Source organism: Eschrichtius robustus, chromosome 2, assembly GCF_028021215.1.
Source record: "Eschrichtius robustus isolate mEscRob2 chromosome 2, mEscRob2.pri, whole genome shotgun sequence".
NCBI classification, from domain to species: Eukaryota; Metazoa; Chordata; class Mammalia; order Artiodactyla; family Eschrichtiidae; genus Eschrichtius; species Eschrichtius robustus.
The window spans coordinates 22,516,167-22,539,266 of NC_090825.1; the positions used below are offsets into that span (position 1 = coordinate 22,516,167).

At 33.8% G+C, this 23,100-nt stretch overlaps 1 pseudogene; it reads left to right on the forward strand.

Annotated features, from left to right (window-relative positions):
* Nucleotides 1–9,506: 9,506 nt before the first annotated feature.
* Nucleotides 9,507–10,685, forward strand: LOC137755986 (microtubule-associated protein RP/EB family member 1 pseudogene; annotated as a pseudogene).
* Nucleotides 10,686–23,100: the final 12,415 nt, after the last annotated feature.

Consider the following 23,100-nt stretch of genomic DNA (forward strand, 5'->3'; position numbering starts at 1 on the left):
CAAGAGATCCTTATCCTCTTGGATTCTATTCTAAGTGGTTCTAAGCTTAAGACTTTCTCTTCAAATCCAAAATGGGATAAGTCACTTAAAGCAGCTCTCTTAAGGAATTCCATGGTGGTGCAGTGGTTAAGAATCCGCCTGCCAATGCAGGGGACATGGGTTCGAGCCCTGGTCCGGGAAGATCCCACATGCCACGGAGCAACTAAGCCTGTGCTCCACAACTACTTAGCCTGTGCTCTAGAGCCCGTGAGCCACAACTACTGAGCCTGCACTCCACAGCTACTGAAGCCTGCGCACCTAGAGCCTGTGCTCTACAACAAGAAAAGCCACTGCAATGAGAAGGCTGCGCACCACAATGAAGAGCAGCCTCTGCTCACCGCAACTAGAGAAAGCCCATGTGCAGCAGCGAAGACCCAACGAGCCAAAAATAAGTTAATTAATTAAAAAAATAAATTAAATAGTTCTCTTATTTAAGTGGATTTTCATAATAATGTTTTAACAAAATGAAAAAAAAACACCAGGAGATTCTCATTTTTTTTCTTTCATTTTGAAGGTCAGTTTATTAGGACTTGCTTTTCATTGACTTATTTCAATTTTATGATTTTTTTAAGAACATAGGTATCTAAAAATTAAATTGAGGTCATCACCTTTTTCAAAAAGAAAATAATATTGTTATTATGATAATTAACGTGTTTTATTATGTCTCGTTGAATGATAAAAATTCCTTTGTAATTCAGTTATTCAAAATAATATAATTTAACAAAATTGTATTTCACTTTCATTGTCTCATTGTAAAACATTAAAAAGTAGTATCATTTGTGCATATAGTATTATGTATTGTATGTAATAGTGTTTTCTTCTTAGTATAATCAGTTTATCTTAATTTTAAATTTTATTTTTTTCTGTATTTTTCTACAACCAACTTGTGACATGACTTTTAATATCAATAAATTATTAGTATATTTCAAAACATATAAATTAGCTTTCTTAAAAGTTAATTACTCACTAAATGTTTCTATGTATTCCTCTGTGTGTGTTTCTTACTTCATACCTACTGTGAAAACAATCTTGTTTTTGAGAAATATTCTCAGACACTAAATAAATATATAGATAATTCCTTGATGATTGATAATTGAAAATCTACTAGAAAAATATTTCAAGGGATATTTAGAATCCTTTGAAGTAGTTTTGTCTAGTAATTCAATTTATAATCTGACTCCGTATAGTAAGTGGTATCTTATGAGAAGATACTGTCCTGAATCTATTATTCTTTTATAATTTATGTATTCTGTATCTTTAAGTAATTTATGTAGAGAAAATAAACTGGGTCTCTCCAATCCAATTATAAACTAATCACCATAAAAACAAAATGCTAAGCACATTGGTGTAAAATGGTCCTAAATTATATCACTAGAAAGTGTTTACATAATAGGTTTTCATTTTGGTTTTCTAAAGAAAGCAGATACTTTTGACAATTTAAATACTGGAATTCAATGACAGGATAAAATATTATTTCAAGACAGATACACATGGTTCCAGTAGACCTTTGTGTAATGATTATTAACCCTAGTTAACCTAAGTACAAATAGGTGTAAAAAGACTTGGTAATTGGTCTACCTGCATAGGTGTGGTCAGTGACAGAGCAGAACTGAGACGTGTGCTGTTCTGACTCCATAGCCCATTTTTCTTTTTAGGTATGATGAGTTTCTCAGCAATTGTACAACATCATCAGTTGTCTATATGAGTGCTTCTGTCCTTTGTTAGCTACTACGCAAAATAGTTAACAGACATACTTTTTCAGTATTAGCTTCCAAAATGAGAAAAAACACAAATGTGTATTTAATACAATTAGAGCAATAATTTTAAATACCCCAAGTATACATTTGAAGGGAAAAGTAATACATACCTTGTGGGGAGATAATTTTTTGTATGTAATGAAGATTAAATTGAGGTATTTAGAAATTGTTTGTCGAGGTGTTCAGTTCTATCGCCAGTATGAAGGGAAAAAATCAATGATATAGAAAGTAATTTACTGAAGGGGGTAACCCCACTTTGAAAATGTAAAAAATCATTTTTTAATTTGTTACTTAATTAATTTCTACACTGTAGGGGGTCCAGGAGAACCTAATTATCACTCCTCCCTAAAGAATTCTAATTAATTAGAATTTCATTTAATAGACATATTCTTCAAATGGGAATAAAAGTATCTTTTTTCTGCTATTGCTAGACTGGAGAACTTGTTTCCTAGGTAAGGATAAAAACTGTATTAAACAAATTCCATAATGAAGTAAAATAATCCGTATTCTTTCCTCCATCTCTTATATGAATATACAGTTGGAGAGTATGCCCCGGTAGTGGGTGGATACATGGAGAGCTTCATGGTAGGGGTGAGGATGCAGGTAATGGAGAATTCCTGCTGCAAGGACCTTAAGTATCAGAATAATGTATGGTTTGTATCCATCCCAGATATTTGCTACAAACTTGGCAGAAATAACTAGAGCTGTACACTTTCAGAGTGTGTGTTACCAGATCTTCTCGTGAAATATCTGCTTCAGAGGAGAATTGTTTCAAGTGGTGAGCTGAAGGGCCTAAACTAGGAAATGTGCTCAATGTAACCAAATTTGTTGTTAAAAATTTGGTAAATATTAACTGAATTCGCAGAGTAACCTGAAGAAGAAATTTTTAGGTTTTGATTGGTCTTAGAATAAGAAGCTTCAATTTTATCAGTCATTTGCCTTTTTTATTTAATAAAAAATATAGCAAACACTTGACTGCTTAGTAAGGGACGGGACTATTTAATCTTTACACCAGCTCTATAAGCTAGGTTTTACTAGGGTCATCTTTTCCTTTATTGAAAATCAGAAGTTTGGAGGTTAAATACCTTGTCCAAAGTCTTTATAGTAATTAAGGTTGATGGAGTTTTTATTATAACCCAAGCCAATTAAATTTAAGAATCATTATTTTCATCATCATGTAATATCATTCTTGAGTTTGCAGTCACATTTGAATACCTTGAGAGTATTCTTCCAATACATTATTCAAAATAATAAGGTAGGGTTTCATACATATTCAATTTCATGCTAAAAATCTAAAAGAATAGCATTACAATTTCTGAAAGTCTTGAACTTGGTGTCAGCAGAACATCCCATAAGATTAAGTTGCTTAAATTATTAACATTTCTGAAGATCATTTCATTAATATATGGTACTTAAAATATAGTATGTTTTTTGCCTGCCGTTAGGAGCTATAGAGTTCCTTGCCTGTGGATCTGTGTCACACTACCTTTATTTTTTCTAAAGTGGGAAATTAAGTCTTATTTTAATTTTAATATCCTGTGTTTATCACATGACCATAACATAGCACTAGTAAGAGGGTGTAGAATTAATGTGTGCATCCATGAATTAATAAATTATAATTATAGTATTATTAATTATAATTAATTATAAGTAACCAAATTAGAAATCTGTCAATTTAAGAAGCATTATGTATATAAATAGATGATCGTATTTTAAAATACCATGCAAACATATTTTGCATGCAATTCCAAAATGACTTAAATTACATTTTAACAAGAAATTATGAAACAGAGCTTGTATATTTCCAAACTGGCCATTTTGAAAAAAATTACACTCAAGGATGCATATAAATATGGTTAGTATTAATACATTACAAGTTGAGTCATAGGATTTTATATTCTCACATTATGAATTTTATCATATGTCTTACTTATTACACTACAGGACTGGCATAATTATTAATTGTGCCCAAATTTACTCTCTAAAGTATTAAAGAAACCTTTAAAAAGCAGTTTATCCCAATGCTGCTTAATCTATTATGGAGAATAGAGAATAAAGGAAAACTTCCAAATTAATTTTATGATGAAACCATAAAATTCTTTAAGAAAATTGTCAAGAACTACACCAAAAAGAAAGCCATATACCAGGCTCATTTATGAATATAAATTCAGAAATATTAAATGAAAAATACCAAACAGAATTCAATAGCATATTGAAAAAGTAAAAAAAATTAAAAACATGACTAAATATAGTTTCAACGATCCCAGAAATCCAAGCATTTCAATAGAAGCAACTGTTTCAATATAGTCAATCATAATAATATAAGGAGAATCACATAAATATTTAAAATATTTTATAATTTTATAAATTATAAAAAATGAAAAAAATGCCCATTTGTGGTAGAGTGCTAAATAAAATAATAATTGATAGAACAATATGCATTCACCCAAAGATGTTTATCTATTTAATGGGAAAACATAAAAACCTTTTCTGCTACTGTCAAATATATAAGGCGTTCCATTTTCACTACTATTTAAAATAATATAAGAAACATTAGTCAATGCAATTGGAGAAGAGAAAAAACATAGAATTTGAGAGAAAGAAATTAAACATTATAGATGATGTCACAGACTAAATAAGCCGATGAAAAACTACCATGAAAAATAGGAAAACTTACTAAAGTAATAACAATGAAAAGTACATAAAACCAATAGTTTACATATAGGCAAAGAAAGCCTATCAAAAAAGATAAAAATATAGAGAAAACCCCCATTTACAATAAAAAAACAACAATTTACAAGGATGACTGGAAGTAAAATTAGAAAGAAATCAATTTAAAGTAGATGTTAACATCTATAAAACTTTCCTGAATCAAAAGAAAGTAGATTTGAAAAAAATGAAAAATTCTCTTTGAATAGGAGTGATCAATATAATAGGTATTACATTTTTATAGGTTAATTTATAAATTTATTACAATTCCAAATAAAGTGCTGTCATTTTCCACTTTTTAATAGTTATTAAAATCATTTACAAAGTTTATTTTGAACAACAAGTATGCCAAAAGAAGAGCAATGAGGGGGAATTACTTCTTTAAGACATCAAATGTACTATTAGGCCTCTATAATGTAAATAATTTGGAACTGTCACACATACAGAAATACATTTCAAAAAAAAGAATAGAAAATCCAGGAAAAAACAAGATTGCTATATACAAGAGTTCATATATATACAACTGTTTATATAATTTAAAGTGACACCATAGTGGTTTCTACTCTAACATATAAAGACCCTGGAAGTCATAGCTTCCACCCTCATTACAAGAAAAAAAAATCTCTGAAAAACTGAAAATCAGCAACTCTTCTTAGATCTATCAGAGAATTGAGGTCACAAGGCAAACTGTCTCAGAAAACAGGGGGAAAAGGCAAGTACAGAGAATCATGATTTATCAGGAGAGAAGCCACTGAAGACAGTGACTGGTAGAAAGCCCAAACAGTTGCTGATGAGCTGCTGTAGACTGAGTGTGGAACAGACTGAAAGTTAAATTCCTATAGGCCCAGTATAAGGGCAGCCCCCACAGTTTCATTAGTTTTACCTTCAGGAATACCACCAGGTTCACACTGCAAAAATTGGAAAAACATCCCCTTTCCTCAGATCGTACTCCCCAGTAGTTCAGGCAGGGAAAGGGGAAAAGTAACCACTTTGAAAATGCTCAAGGGAGAGAAATTATTTTGAAATCACCATATCCAACTACACATAGAACACTTAAAAGTAAACAATAAGAAAATAAACAACCCACATGAAATGCAGGAAATATCTGAACAGATAGACCACCAAAGAAGATACATAGATGGCAAGTGAGCTTAGTAAATGATAGTCAACATCATTTGTAATTAAGAAGCTGCACATCAGGACTGCCAGTTCCCAGTCCTGCATGTTAGGGGCTTGAAAGCCTGCCCTAATAACAAGTAAAAAGCTGAACAATGTGAAAAATCAACTCTTCTTAGATATGTCAGAGAAGTGAGGTCACAGGGCAAATTGCTTCTCTAAAAGTTGGAGAGGCAGACAGGTAGATAGAGAGAACTGCAGCTTTCCAGAGCAAAAATAAGGGGGCAGAGGTCTCCGTGGGATTCAATCCAGGGCAGGAAAATCTGAATTGAAAAATTGCTGGACCATCAGTGATAACAAGTTTGTGAGTTTAAAACTCCATGGGGGAGCCCCACACTTTAGTTTTATTTCCTGTAGCTCTTCCAGTTTCCCAAGGTGAATACTGGAGAAATATTCCCTTTGGTTTCCTACAAACCAAAGTAAAGTAACCACTTTGAAAGTAACCACTGGGAAAGTAACCAAGTGGGAAAGTAACCACTTTGAAATATGCCAGAGCATTCCATTCTTCTTAACAAGACCTACCCTCAAAAGGAACTATTTCACCACAGCCTATTGGGGTTTAGTCAGAGACTCACTGATCTAGGGCAAGGGAAATACCCAAATCCAGCCTCCTCTAGCCTTCTAATGGCGGTGGAAATACCCAACTCCAGTCCCCTCCACCCATACTATCCCACCTAAGATGGGGGTGGGAGGATTGACAGGTACTTGTGATATTCACAGGCTCACAAAAAGACTACTACCTAATCATAGGACTACAGAATGCTTCCCCTGCCCCTACACCTCACCACTGCATCACTAAAAGACTAATTACTATAGTTCCCTTTACCGAGCACATCATGTCCAACTTTCAACAAAATGTTGCAAGGCATAATAAAAGACAAAAACAAAGTTTGAAGATACAAAACAAGACTGAAAACCAGACTCAGATATAGCAGGGATTTTGGAATTATCAGACAGTGAATTTAAAACAACTTTGATTAAAACGTTAAAGGCTCTAATAGAAAAAAAATAGACAATATTCAAGAACATAAGGATAATCTAAACAAGGAGATGGAAAGAATCAGAAAGAAACTGCTAGAGATCAAAAACACTAAACAGAAATAAAAAATGTCTTTGATGCACTTACTACTAGAATGGATACAGCTAAAGAATCTCTGAGCTTGAAGATATGTCAATAGAAACTTCCAAAACTGAAAGCAAAGAGAACAGAGACTGAAAAAAATGCAACAGAATATCTAAGGAATGTGGGGTAAGAACAAAAACTGTAACATAGCATATAATGTAACATACATATATAGGGATATCAGGAAAGAAAGAGAGAAAGGAACAGAAGCAGTATTTGAAGCAATAATGATGGAGAATTTCCCTAAATTAATACCAAACCGCCAAACCAGACACCAAACCACAGATGCACGAAGCTCAAGAACACCAGGCAGGAAAAATGCCAAGATAAAACAAAACAAAACAACAACAACAAAATTATACCTAAGTATATCATATCTGCAGAATATCAAAGATAAAGAAATAATCTTGAGAGGAACTGCAAATTAAACTACAATTTGTTACTACTACACCGCTATTAAAATCCAAAAAACACTGACAATACCAAATTCTAGCAAGAATGTAAAGCAACAGGAACTTTCATTCATTGCTGGCAGGAATGTTAAATGGAGCAGCCACTTTGCAAGACTTTTTGATAGTTTGTTACAAAGCTAAACACAGTCTTGCCATATGATCTAGCTAAGCTCCTCAGTATTTACTGCAATGAATTGAAAACTAATATTCACACAAAAATCTTCGTGTGACTATTGACAGTAGTTTTACACATAGTTGCCAGAATGGAAGCAGTCAATAAGTCCCTAAATTGATGAATGGATAAACAAAATACCATGTTTATATCTATACAATGGAATATTATTCAGTAATAAAAAGAAATGAACTATCAAGCCATGAAAATACGCGGAGGTATCTTGCATGTATGTTGCTAAGTGAAAGAAGCCAGTCTAAAAGGGCCACTTACTGTATGATTTTAACTATGTAATATTCATGAAAAGGCAGAACTATAAGGATGATAAAAATATCAGTGATTTCCAGGGTTTGCACAAGTAGAAGGAGAGATAAGTGAAGCACAAAGAAATTTGGAATGGTGAAACTATTCTATATTTAGAGAAATCAGAAATGTGGTTTGTGATTGCTTCTGGGGAAAAAATTGCCCTAAGAGGTATATAAAGAAATGCTTTTAGCTAATACTAAGGTGGTAAACATATTGCAATATATAAATATATTGAATCAACATATTGTACACCTTAAACTTACATGATTTTATATGTCAATTATATCTAAATTAAAAACAAATAAAACAAACAAAAAAACACTTAAAACCATCTAATATACCATTTAAAATAAAAAGAAGTTCTCTGGGATAAAGGAAATCTTAAAAGTCTCAACTGATAGATAAATAGATCTAAAGATTATATATATGTAAAAACTCATCCAATGTACACATAAGATCTGTGAAATTCACTAAGTGCAAATTATATTTCTAATTTTAAAAACTGAGAAAGAAAAAGAAAAAAAAGAGAGACTTGAGGGTTATATCATCCAATTATATACACAGATATTACTTAGCTTTGTCTTCAAACTGTTAAAAAAGAAATTAAAAATGGATTTATAATACAATCTATATCATGTGAACAATGGAAGCAACCTAAATGTCCATCAACAGATGAATGGATAAAGAAGATGTGCACATATATACAATGGAATATTACTCAGCCATAAAAAGAAATGAAATTGAGTTATTTGTAGTGAGGTGGATGGACCTAGAGTCTGTCATACAGAGTGAAGTAAGTCAGAAAGAGAAAAACAAATACCGTATGCTAACACATATATATGGAATCTAAATAAATAAAAAAAAAAGGGTTCTGATGAACCTAGGGACAGGACAAGAATACAGACACAGACATAGAGAATGGACTTGAGGACACGGGGAGGGGGAAGGGTAAGCTGGGATGAAGTGAGAGAGTAGCACTGACATATATACAGTACCAAATGTAAAATAGATAGCTAGTGGGAAGCAGCTGCATAGCACAGGGAGATCAGCGTGTGCTTTGTGACCACCTATAGGGGTGGGATAGGGAAAGTGGGCAGGAGATGCAAGAGGGAGGGGATATGGGCATATATGTATACATATAGCTGATTCACTTTGCTATACAGCAGAAACTAACACAACATTGTAAAGCAATTATACTCCAATAAATATGTTAAAAAAATAAAATAAAATAAAGCCCTCCCAAGTTTCCACAGTTATCAATTCGTGTTGGATCTTGAATGCAGACACCTAACTACAAAGGTAGTTCAAATTTTCGAAAGAATAAATTGTATTTTTTGTATTGTGGCCCATTATATTTTAACTGCATTCCTTCAATTCTCCAGTAACTAGACCCTTGCTTTATTACTTAACAGCTAAACAATAATAAATGTTTTATTGGAATACTTAATATCTTGGTTTTAATCCTTGCATGGTAATCTTCTTTATGTTGTTCAATTAATCTTCATTTAACTTGTGCCTATCTGGCTTTTTCCTCAATAGTCTTTCATTTTAGCGTTCTAATTTCTCAATCTTAAACCAATTTGGGATTCTATACATCAATAGGTCTATGACTTTTTTTCATATTTAAATTTTTATCAGTTATTAGACTCTGTTTTTCCCACTTAGTACTTTTCTGTGTGATCTCTTTTGGAATCTATAAATCTCTGATTCAGACAAGTGGGTGCTTAATAAAAGCTTATTAATAATATATACACAGGAGCGGGTGGGGTCAGGCGGTTTGAACGAGACGAAGACGGAACCGGAGCCGGGAACGGGCAGCGGACGCGGTCCAGCCGAGAGCCGAAGATGGCAGTGAATGTGTACTCAACGTCGGTCACCAGTGATAACCGCAGTCGACATGACATGCTGGCCTGGATCAATGAGTCTCTGCAGTTGAATCTGACAAAGATTGAACAGCTGTGCTCAGGGGCTGCCTATTGTCAGTTTAGGGACATGCTGTTCCCTGGCTCCATTGCCTTGAAGAAAGTGAAATTCCAAGCTAAGCTAGAACATGAATACATCCAGAACTTCAAAATACTACAAGCAGGTTTTAAGAGGATGGGTGTTGACAAAATAATTCCTGTGGACAAATTAGTAAAAGGAAAGTTTCAGGACAATTTTGAATTCGTTCAGTGGTTCAAGAAGTTTTTTGATGCAAACTATGATGGGAAAGACTATGACCCTGTAGCTGCCAGACAAGGTCAAGAAACTGCGGTGGCCCCCTGCCTTGTTGCTCCAGCTCTGAACAAACCGAAGAAACCTCTCAGCTCTAGCAGTGCAACTCCACAGAGGCCCATTGCAACACACAGAACTACCGCAACCCCTAAGGCTGGCCCGGGCCTGATGCCGAAGAATCCTGGTGTGGGGAACGGGGATGACGAAGCAGCCAAATTGATGCAGCAGGTCAACGTATTGAAACTTACCATCGAAGACTTGGAGAAAGAGAGAGAGTTCTACTTTGGAAAGCTAAGGAACATTGAATTGATTTGCCAGGAGAACGAGGGGGAAAACAACCCTGTATTGCAGAGGATTGTGGACATTCTCTATGCCACAGATGAAGGCTTCGTGATACCTGATGAAGGGGGCCCGCAGGAGGAACAAGAAGAGTATCAACAGCCTGGACCAGCCGAGCATCATCCGAATTCTTCACTCCAAATCATGTGCTTAACTGTAAAATATTCCCTTTTATTATTCTTAGAGGACTCACTGGTTTCTTTTCATAAGCAAAAAGTACCTCTTCTTAAAGTGCACTTTGCAGAAGTTTCACTCCTTTTCCAATAAGTTTGAGTTAGGAGCTTTTACCTTGTAGCAGAGCAGTATTAACATCTAGTTGGTTCACCCAGGGAACAAAGAGGCTGACCATGGGGCTCACTGTGTAGATGCCGGTAGCACTGATGGCTGGAGAAGGTGGAGACCTCAGCAGAGAAATGTAAAGACTGATTGGAATTTTAAGCTAATGTGAAATCTTGACAGAGAACGTTTTAATAAATAAATGCCTTAAGAGTATTTAAAAGATGCTTCCATATTTCAAAATGTAAAATGTAACATGACAGTAGCTTTTGTGTGTTTGACATTGTGTCTGGGAAGGAAGGGCCAGAACCTGGAACCTTTGGGACCTGCTGTTCCCAGCCCTCACGGGGCTGCCTGGTCCTCACAGGCCCAGACCTTGGCCCAAAAGGAAAGTTTGAAAAGTTGCTTTTTAAAGCCATTTAGTGTCCTTGACCAGTTGCATCCCTGATAAGAAGCAACAGACATTGTTGCCTGGATGAATAGAGGGTGTGTTTCAGCCCTGAGACGTTTTGAGTCGAAGAGCTTGATTTTCATAGAACATTTCTCTGGTGATTTTTCCAGTTATCCCCGATATTTCTATGTACTGTGTTTTGTTGTTGTTGTTGTTGTTTTGAAATGAGGTGTGTCCAGTTCTTAAATCTAACAACTACTTTTGGGGACTTGCCCACATCTCTGGGATCTGAATGGGGGTTGTGTCCCATTTTACTGTCTTTTAAGTTTACATTTAACATGTTTCTCTTCTCTGCTGTCCTTGCCCGCTGGGGACTCCTCTTTGGCTCCTTAAAGTTTGCTGCTTAGCGTGGAAGTTCAGCAGGCAGGTGATCATGCTGCAAGTTCTTTCTGGACTTCTGGCAAAGGGAGTGATCAGTGAAGGAAGGCCACTGCTACCTTGGGATCTGCAAGGCTGGGTGTTTTCGGTACCTGCTGTCCACAGCCCTCCACTGTTGTCGGAATACTTTGCCAGTGCACTAATCTCTTTGGAGATAAAAATGTTAGCGTGTTACTAAATGTTAATTTTCTTTTGCAGAAAATACAGTACCATGTCTGAGTTAATTATTAATATTTAAAATATTTCATTCCTTAACTCCCTCATTTGCTTTGCCCACAGCCTATTCAGTTCCTTTGTTCAGCAGAATTCTGCAAAATGTGTGTTACCCACTACTGAGATTGTTCTGCCCCTGATGTATTTGTATTGATTTGTTTCTGGTGGTAGCTTGTCCTAAAATGTGTGTAGCAAGCAAGTATTTTATGATAAAATTGTTGTGTAGTGCATGCTCTGTGTGGAATTCAGAGGAAAACCCAGATTCAGTGACTAACAATGCCAAAAAATGCAAGTAACTAGCCATTGTTCAAATAACAGTGGTGCTATTTCTCTTTTGTGGCCTTTTAGACTTTTGTTCCCCTAAAATTCCATTTTATTGGGAACCCATTTTCCACCTGGTCTGTCTTGACAGGGTTTTTTGCTACTTTAAACAGTTTCTACGTAAAATTCTGTATTTAAAAAATAATAATAATAATAATATATACACAAATACTACTGTTAATATCTCAACAGATGTAGTTTTCATCCACCATTTTATTTTGATAAAAACCAAGAAATCATCATTGTAATTGAAATGCTAATATAAATGCAAGCCACATATCTTCTGGGAGATAAAAATACAACTGCTTTGCTTTAATTAGATATGGCAAAAGACCTTTAGTATGAAGTACCTATATTTAGAAGATTAATTATCAATTTACAAAATGACCTTGAAAAAGATGTGCCTGCCTCAAGACTACAGACAGATGGACTTTTATGGATTTTAAAGAGCAGCTTAATTGTGCTAATAAAATCTTATATGAAACAAACTGGGTTAGGTGAAATTCTTTAGTATCACTAATTATGCATATGTTAGAGAGATTAAAACTACCATCAGACCAAGACAATTTCACTAATTTTCCCAAATTTCTGATAATACTTATAAGCTATTTTTCACCATTGCCTCCATTTAGAATTAGGGTAGTTATAATATTCATAATCTATTAACGTCAAATTCAAAGATACATACTGAACTCCAAGAGGCAATATATGACTCATTAATAGCACAAAGTTTGGAGTAAGGGAGATTAGATCGATGGTTCTCAAAATTGGGCAAATCTCCCCTCCCCTGTGGGACTTTGGCAATATCTAGAGACATTTTTGGTTGTCACAACTGAGTGAGAAGGTAGTTGCTACTGGCATCTAATGAGTAGAGTCCAGGGATCCTACAATGCACAGGACAACTCCCCCCAGGAATTACCTGGGCTTAAGATGTCATCAGTGCCAAGGGTTACAAACCCTGGGTTACTGCATGTTCTCTGTTCTGCCACATAGTATCCATGCTACTCAACTTCATTAAAACTGAGTTTCCTAACCTGTAAAAATGTTATCAAAATAATATATATTTAAAGGGTAATTGTGAAGATTAAATAAAAGAATACATCTGAAAGACAACAGCTCAGTTCATACACACAGAAAAGAGCTTAAATAATGTCTACTACTTGTCTTCTTTCCAAAACCTTTTATCTTACTTGTATAACTTGCTATAAGTAAGACTTTCACACTCTTCACAGTCACACAAAGAAAAAACATGGGTATCCTTCTCATTATCTACTTCTTAAATATCTCATAAATAAATAAATCATTAAATTAATTCTCTTCTGCTTCTTGAACCCACCATTTCTTTTCCATCCATATTACCACATTCCTCATTAAGAGTCTGAACTTTTTCTTATCCAGGATCATTCCAAACTTACCTACTTCTAGCCCCATGTCTCTCAACAGCAAGGTTGCGTTACTGATCTTACAAGGAAATCAGCTCAAATAAGAAGAAGATATGTGTTGGGTGGAGATTTTTTACCATTCAGCTAAACCAGAAGGAGGGGAACCGAGCTGAATTTTGGAAACATGTGCCTGCTATGCTGAAAGTCTTCAAAATATGGCTAAAGGACTGTGTGCCTTTTGGCTTCCATTTAGGATGTAAAAAGCTCGAAACAGCATCATTCCCACTCGTAATAACAGCAAAAGCAAACCAACACACAGAAGACACCAGACAATCAGCAAATTCAAATTTTCTTGTTTCCATCAAAAACTGAGGTCACAGGGTGACCAACTAACCAGAAACCTAAGAAAAGAGAGGCACTTCTAAACAGAGAAGTGATGCCAGTACTAGCTCGCCTGGGACAGCTGCTGCTGGCCACCAGTAAGAAGAATTCTGGAAACATTTTAATTAATCAGTAAGAGAAGCTAGGAAAATATTATGGCAGGGGTCCCAAGCCCCTGGGCCATGGACTGGTACCGGACCACGGCCTGTTAGGTACTGGGCCGCACAGCAGGAGGTGGGCAGCAGGCGAGTGAGCAAAGCTTCATCTGCCACTCCCCGTCGCTCCCCAGTTACCCCGCAGTTACTGCCTGAACCATATGCCCCACGCCCCGCCTGTGGAAAAATCGTCTTCCATGAAACAGGTCCCTGGTGCCAAAAAGGTTGGGGACCTCTGTATTACAGAACCCTTTAAAGCCATATACAATGAAGACATTTCCAACCTCTCTCAGGCTCTTTTCTAAGGACAATATCAGGCGTTCACTCAAAATCTGTGAGGTCCTGAGAAAGTCTCACTCTTGCTGCAGGCTTTGGGGGCAGGGTGAACAGTGGCCACTGTGGAACTCAGATTCTTCTCTCCATGTCTCCTTTAGAATAAAAACCTGAAACTTCTGGGAATGACAACGAATTACAATAGCCAAAGCTATACTGAAAAAGAAAAAGTTGGAAGTTTCACATGGTTAACTATCTTGTGCCCAGACCTACAGTAATGTTTCATTAATCACAATCATGTGGTTGGAGAAGGTATAGGCAAATATATCAATAAAAGAGAACAGAGTCCAGAAAGAGTACTACATATACTTGTCCATTGATTGAGATTTAATGGACTCCAATCCAATGGAAAAAAAGCTGGTGTTTCCAATAGTGCTGGAATATTCAGAATAGTCACATTAAAAAAAACCACACACACAACATATACACAACTTTAAAAAATTAACTAAAAATAGGTCATTGTCCTAAATGTAAAACCTAAAGCCATAAATTTTCTAGAATAAATATAGGAAAAAAACATTTGTGCCTTGAAGTTAGTTGAAAATAGTTTAGCTATAACACTGAAAATAGCATTTAAAAATCATAGCAAATTAGACTTTATCAATGTTACAAGTTGGGTCTTCAAAAAGCACTAGTAAGAAAATGAAAAGAGTCACAGGATGGGAGAGTGTAATTGAAAATTGCATTCTTGCCTATAGATTATATTCAGGATTTAAAAAAAAAAATCAAAACTTAACAATAAGAAAATAAATAATTTAAACAAGGTTGCTCTATAAAGCCAAAAAGTACCATAAAGAAAATGACTATTCCAGAGATTTAAGTATCATTGAAAGTATCAATTCCCTCCAGGTTCGTTGCTTATCCCTGTGGTCTATATTTTTGAACTTTAATTAAGCATGAATTGGGGATAGAAGAATCAACAGTCTGGAGGCAGCAAGACGGAAGGTTGGATCAGACATCTTCACATGGATACATGTGCCCAAAAGGCAACACTTTCAGTGGATAGAAGAGTATAATAATGTATACTTTCAGAAAGGAAACAGTAACTTCCATTATACCTATTGTTCTCTAGATCCTAACCAGTACTCTTAAACAGTAAAAAAAAAAAAAAAGAAAAAAGAAAAAAGGATAAAACATAAGAATTTGAAAGAAAACACAAATTTATAATTAGGAGATAATGTAATATGCATATAGCACATCACAAACACTATAAGAAATTCAATAAATCAATAGTAAAAAAATCCCTAAGTATGCAGAAATGTGGATAATATTTAAATAAACAAAAATATTTTAAAAAGCAATAAAATCATTTATTTTTTACCACGCCACGTGGCTTGTGGGATCTTAATTCCCCAACCAGGGATCGAACCCAGGCCATCAGCAGTGAAAGTGTAGAGTCCTAACCACTGGACCGCTATGGAATTCCCTAAAATCCTTTTCAATAGCAATAAAATATATGACTTATATTAAAGCAGAGGAAGAGATATTCTCCTGCTCTGAATTTTCTAGTCTATAGGAAAGGTTCTGGTGAATGAAATACAAGCAGAAATGTTTTTCAACTCCAAGAAGGGTCAGAGAAATCTTTATTTATCGTTAACTACTCCATTCTTTCTCTACTGCTGTGATGGAGGAGGTTGTATGTCCCATATGATATATTTAAAACTAGTAAACTCTCCGTCATCCAGTAACCCAGAATTATTGATTTCCCAGAGTCCCCTGCCAACCTACATGCGACATGGTGTGTGAATAGAAAATTAACTTTTGCTATATAAATCCCTTGAGAATATTGTCATTGTTGTTTCTGCAGCATAATTTAGTCCGTGCTTACTAACTTAGAATACTGGTATCAGGAACTGGGTGTTATTGTTGCAAAATATCTAAATGTGTGGCAATGGCTTAGAAAGTAAGTTCCAAAAATGAGGATGCTAATCTCAGAAATTGAAAAGATGGTACCACATGTTATGCAGTGGCAAAATAGCTTTTAAAAAAATGGATGACTTTTCTTAAAAAAGAAAACATTGTAGGTTCTAAGTGAATAGGTTGGAAAGCCATATGTGAGTGTTCAAAGTTATTGTAAATTTTTATCAAGTTAATACAAAAAAGAAGAGTTTAGAAAAATTATTGGCCTATTTCAAGCAAAATTGAAAGGAATACGAAGAGTTCAGAAATTCAGGCAGTGTTGGATAAGTCAATTGTCTTAATTTCTTTTTAAGAGCAAGAAAACCCTCCTAAAACTTCCTTAGTTAACTTAACTCCAAATATGATTAGCCAATATTGTAATCCAGGCCAATGCCTAAATCATTAGAAAGGAACACATTCTAATATACAGTGGGAAGAAAACAACCATCCCTGCGGTTTATGATTTCATAGTTTGTTGACTCAACAAATTTGCTTTCAGGAAGAAGAATAGGACAGCATGAATGGATAGTTAAAGAAAAAACAAAATGTTTCCTGCATATAACATACAAAAAACTTACTGATGCCTGTGTACATTTTTACCTTTCTCCTGCAGCTAACACCTCCTCTCTCAAATCTGCCCTCTTACCCACAACTTACGATCTTCCAAACATAACATATTGTTTCAAGTCTGTATTTTCTTATGCTACCTTTTTACTGATCTGCACTCTGAGACTTGGTCTACCAAACCAATGCTTTAACCTAATAGACTCCACTCAAGTAACTGCCTCTGAGAGAGCCTTCCTTAACCTCTCTTAATCTCTTTCCCAAGACTAGTTGAGTTTACCTCTTTATTTTTATGTCACTATGATGTTTTGGAATTACACCTTTTATAACACTTTACTTTTGCTATTATGTTTTTAAATATGACTTTGCTTCACCAAATTTTGAGTGCCTTTGAAACCAGGTCTTCTGTCTTATAATTGTTATAACCTCAGTATCCAGCATTTAGTAGACACTAAGTCAATACTTGTCAAATGATAGAATAAAAATAAAACAGATTTTTTTTGCCTTATGCTCAGTTGAATAACACATTAAATGATGACACTTTGAAATAAAAAATTAAGCAGCATATTACAATTAATGATGTTTTAAAAAATGTTTTCTTCTTCTAAGTTTCTCTTTTCTACTAATAGTTTCCTGTGTTTATGGAAGCTAATTAGTGAAGTGCCTGATTTTCTTCACTAGCCTAAAAAATCTTAGATCTTCACAATGATTTTAATATTTTAGTAGTAAGAGAACTTTATTTTCTTCCTCATTATGCTGTTGCTAGGATTCAATTAATCCCATTGTCTAGTTCTATAAATAGCTGCCTTTACAAAAAATTGTTTGCTGTTTTCATTTTATGTTTTCTAGTTGTTCTTCCAAGAAATACCATGTTACAATACTTACAATATTGTACATTGTATAATAGTATATATATATATATATATATATACACATACTATTGTTACAATAGTATATATATATATATTCTTATTATATATATATATTAAGAGGTAAGACCTGAGATCTGTAGAGTGAGTTAGCAAGCTGAAAATCCAGGAGAGCTGATTGTTTAGTTTCAGTCCAAGTCAGAAGGCTTGAAAACTAGAAAAGCCAGTGCTGTGGTTCCAATCCAAAGGTCAGCAGGCTCGAGACATAGGAGGGGTCAATGTTTCAGTTCAAATCTGAAGTCAGGAAAAAAGCCGATCATTCAGTTTGAAGGCTATCAGGCAGAAAGAATTCTCCCTTACTTGGAGGAAGGTAAGCTTTTTAAATTTTTTTTTTTTTTTAATTTAAGCTATCAACAGATAGTCTCTACATTATAGAGACCAATCTACTTCACTCTACCAATTTAAATGTTAATCTCACCCAAAACACCCTCACAAAAACACCTAGAGTAATGTTTGAACAAATATCTGGCCACTTTGTGGCCCAATTTGACACATAAAATTAACAAACAATGTGTCTATAATTGCATTTGCATTGTGCATATAAGGTTTCTGCCTATTATAAAAATGCTATGATTATTTCAATTATAATGTTCATGTCACATTTAAAAATCTAGGAGAAGAATCTCAAGGCCATGTAAGAATATAGAATAACCATATCTGGAATCAATTGTGGAGAAGGTCAAGAAATAATTGAACAATGAATGTCAGTGGCTGAGTAGAAATACAGCTCAACCATGAATCAGAGGAAAAATGTTCCTATGGTCAGAGAGAAGACAAAAAACTGTTCTTGGAGTGATTGTTTTTATACATTAACCCCCAAATCCAGTGATTTAATGCAATAGGAGTGTCTTTCTTACTCATGGGAAGTCCAAAATGGGTTTGTCTGATGAATATGTGGTCTTATAAATGGTCTTTCAGGTACACAGACCCCCTCCCCAGTTTGGTCTACCCTGCTTCAGAACTCTGAATCCTCTGAATTCAGCCAGCATGTCTGATAAAGAAGGTAGAAATAACACATGGGAAATATTTGGGGCCAGGCCTGGAAGTCATCTGTGTAACTTCTGATGACTTACTTGCCACAACTGAGTCACATGACCACACTAACTGCAGAGAGCCTAGGAAAGGAAATCTGGCTCTGTCCAGAAAGAAAAAAAATGGTTTGGAGAACAAATGGGCAACCTCTGCCACAAATGAGAAGCAAACCACTGCTGATTTTAAAGCGATGTATCGAAAAATTGAGGTAAAAAGACCAGAGGGTCTTTTCTGAAATCTGTGTGCATGGTATATTGCCTTATCTAAAGATAATACAATGAACAAATTCAAAATTAAAATTTATCCCTTGAAAAATGATTCTCATTCATAAAGTATATAATTCTCTATTATATATTTCTTCAAATAAAGACATTTTATAAAAATTTGTCAATAAATAGATGAATTAACATAATAAAAACAAACAATATTCCTGAAGATATATAATAAATGGTCATGACATTTGCCCCCATAGTTTATGCCTAAACTTTAGCAGTAATATTTTTAACCCCGAGTCAACAGAAAAAAAGAAGTTATGAGTTAGATTCTGATTAAAAAGAAAATCTTCCCCAAAACCTATGAGAATCAATAGGGGTTGTAGAAAAAAATAATAAATACACAAAACTTTTTGGGTATCACTGAAGTTAAGAGAAATGAAAATTAAACTACCCAAAATATGGTTTTGCTATTAGAATTTGAAAAGACAATTATGAAAATAAACATTGAGCCTGAAGGGCAATTTTTAAAGGTAAATATTAATTCTGAAAATTAAAGAACAAGGACATAGATAGGTAGAAAATTGAAATAAAAGTACTATCATCTTCCTCAGCCAAATTCTTATCAAAATAAGATTTAAATTATGCATTTATGTATATGTGTGTATGTATGTTTGTTAGTTGTTAGTTTGTGCAAGTGTGCTTATATGTATATATGTACTCTATATATATAGTAATTAAAATATGTGACTTTAAGCTTAAGTAACTATTACTCATGTTAGCTATAGTCTGGACTAGCCATAATGAATAGCTTGATAAGTGCTTAATAAGCTTATGATATTATCACCACATATTATCCAGTATAGAATATCCTCTTTAAACAAATATTCATAATAAAAAGGTATTTTAGGTTTATTTAGACATAGATACTAAGAATATATCATTTTAAAATTAAATATATGGTCAATGAGAAAATAAAACGGTTAAGGTTTTTTAAAATACTTTTCCCACACAGTATCATCTCTTTCCAGTAAAGAGTCATGAGAATATAGCAGTTTTTTGAGTGTTTTCTCTTTAAGGGCTTCTTCCAAAAATCTTCAATATTTTCCCAAATTGTTGACATCCATTTTTATATTTTTGATGCTTGTTCTTAATCGATGTTTCCTGCAAGTGAACGTTTTCAACCAACAACTAGGACTCATGTGCCTGCTTTCACTGTTTCTTAGTTTGTTGACTAAACTGTTGAGAGTTTACAGTTGGGCCGTCATACCACCAAGAATAACAGCCAAGTTGGCACGTGCTGGGCTGATAGCAATTTTAAATGTCATTGATTGTCAGACAGTTTCAGTGATATTGAAAAGTGTAAAAAGTAGATTTAACATAGTAATATTAACTTCTTGAAAATGAAGAGATATAGTCACATGAACAATTTTTCCTTTCCTGCAGTCAGTTTATACTTTATTAATACAGTTTAATGATAGGAGAGAAATTTATAGTAAAGTGTACATAGAATCAGAACATAAGGCCACTTTCCATTTTGCTGTTAGATATGATGCTTTTATAAAAAAAGGTATAATTCAAATTATATATTGATGCTTTATAGGATCAACCACACTGCTAGTTAGAAAGTATTACATTCCAGAAGGTTCATCGTATTTGGTTACATGAAATAGTTTGTACATGAACAGATTCTTTTTTCAATGATTGTCAGACAAAGTTTTGTATTTAAAAAAAAACGTATATTTGAGTACTTGCTATATTCTGAGACGTGCCTAGGTGTATACATAAAAAGATGTGTTAAATTTAATTTCCGACTCTAAAGTATTTATTAGAAAATTAAGACAACAAGAAATAATCAAGTAAAAGTGCAATAAGGAATGCCATAATTGAGTACAGAACACAGTGCAATGAGTGTGAAGAAGAAAGAATAATGAATTGTCAAGATATACAAACGTTTTTAGAACTTGAATTTGTGTGACTTTGTTTAAGAGGGAACACCAATGGATAAGGCTATTCCAGCCAGATGAAATAGTATAAGCCAAGACACAGAAGTATGAAACTATTTGGACATTAAGGACAGAAGTAGCTTGGCCCTGCTGAAATTATTCACTGCATTTACAGAAATGCTATATTAGTAAAAATTATATTATATATCCATATAAGATGTTATATATCCATGTAAGCATGCTAAGAGTTTTAAGCTTCGTCATTGGCACATGATGCAAAAATAAACCTTTGCTGGTATTGTGAAAAATAGGTTAAAGGTAAAAATATTGAAAGTTGACCAGTTATATTGCAAAAAGAGCCTAAACTCAAGATGATGAGGTTTAATTAACATGTTAAACTTGGCTATAGATGTTAGAAAATAAAATGGGGAGTCATGGAGAAGGTAAAATTGGCAGTTAACTAGGAAACTGGTTAAGAAGGAGAAAAAAGTGAATGAATAAACCCCATAATCAATGATGAGATTTTTTTAAAAGCTCAATTTAAGACACCTATCTCGCTATAGATAGATGATGATAAATAGATTTGATAGGTGATAAATAGATAAGTAGAGAGATAGATATATGTATAGAGCTATCATATACATGTGATATCATATATATAATATCTATAACATATATTATATATGATATATATATGTCATATATGTATGGCCAGAGAGAAAAAGAATAGTCACTAGTACCTTTCAATCTAGCATGCCTTAAATATTAGATATTATTAAGAGACTGACATTATTTAAAGCCATTAAGCTTAAATAAAATGAGTTAATTCATTTTTTTAAACATTTTTATTTTATCACTATAATTCTCCATGGTATCACTTCAAGTTGTTAAATCTAATCAGTCTATTTATTTACTGTCTTGAAGTAAGGCTTAATGTAATTATTGTTCAATAAGTAGTTTTTGACATAGTAAGTAATAGCAATAGTAAAAATAAGATTATCTAATATTTTTTCACAAATAAACAATGACTCTATTATTCCTGAATCATTTACTAGTACAGAAATAACATAGAAACACAGAAAAGGCAGATAAAAGGATGCCAAAGTACCAAAGTATTTTAAGGTAAGTAGTAATGAATACACAAAATTTGCTAAAATTATAAAGAATAAAACATCGCTAAAAGGACAATAAAATGGTACGGACATTCCTACAATAAGAAAACTCTCTACATAAAACTATTAATATGATTGTGCTTGGCTTCTAAAATGAAAAATAATCAGAATATTTCATGTAACAATTGCCTGCAAGAATTTTCTCTCTGAAAATCTCTAACATTTTTAAGTCTCTCAAATTATGTAATCAATCAATGCAAACATTATTTTTGAAACTATCATTTTCCCTTAGAGATAGCAAATGCTTTGAAGATAAAAGGACAATGTATTTAGATGGCTTATAAAAAGAAATCTATTTCCAAAGACATTCTTCACATTCTTCTTAATATTTGTCTCTAGGTAATTTTATAATTATCTCACAATTGATGTAAAAATGAGATTTTGATGTGAAATTTTTCATATTTGACCACATACTTTGCTTTTTTTTATACTTATTGATAGTTGGATAACAATACAGTAGAAAGTCATACAAGGCAGTGCTGGAAATCTATGTTGCTTGAACTGAAGATTTATTGATAAGACATTGCATCATAATTTGTAAAAGATAGAGAATCACATTGTAGTGAATAAGATTAGTCCTCTGTGCTGTTGAAATAATCAGTAAGTGAGGTAAACCAGAAAGGGGATGAGGACAATTCCTAACCCCACACATCATTTCTATTGATTATACCCAAGATCTTACATTAGTCATGATATGTGCCTGCCCAGGTATCCAAAGATTAGATTTGAATCCAACTTCCTCTTATGTCCATAGATTTCCATTTATCATCAGCAACCAACATAGTGCCCCAAGAGTAACTGAGAATTTTCAAGTGTTCTTCAAATGTCCCATAAGTTAAAAGACAAGCTAAAGATGCTCAAACTTCAGCTCTAGGCCAAGCTTTAGGTAAACATATTTTAGAAGATATGTATCATTCCCTTAAAAATCAACCATAAATTAAATAACCCATTGCTGGGTGTAAGACTACCATTAAAAAGCAAATGTAGCAAAGTTATCATTAGATTTATTGACCTTTAAATAATGTAAAGTCTGAACCACTGAGTTTTCTTATATTATATTTTTTCTAGGATATTCGTGTGTAACAAATCCATAGTCTGCTATAATCAGAAACCACTGACAGGCCTCCTGGAAAATGTTAATTTGTAAGCCACAATCATGAACCTCTGGC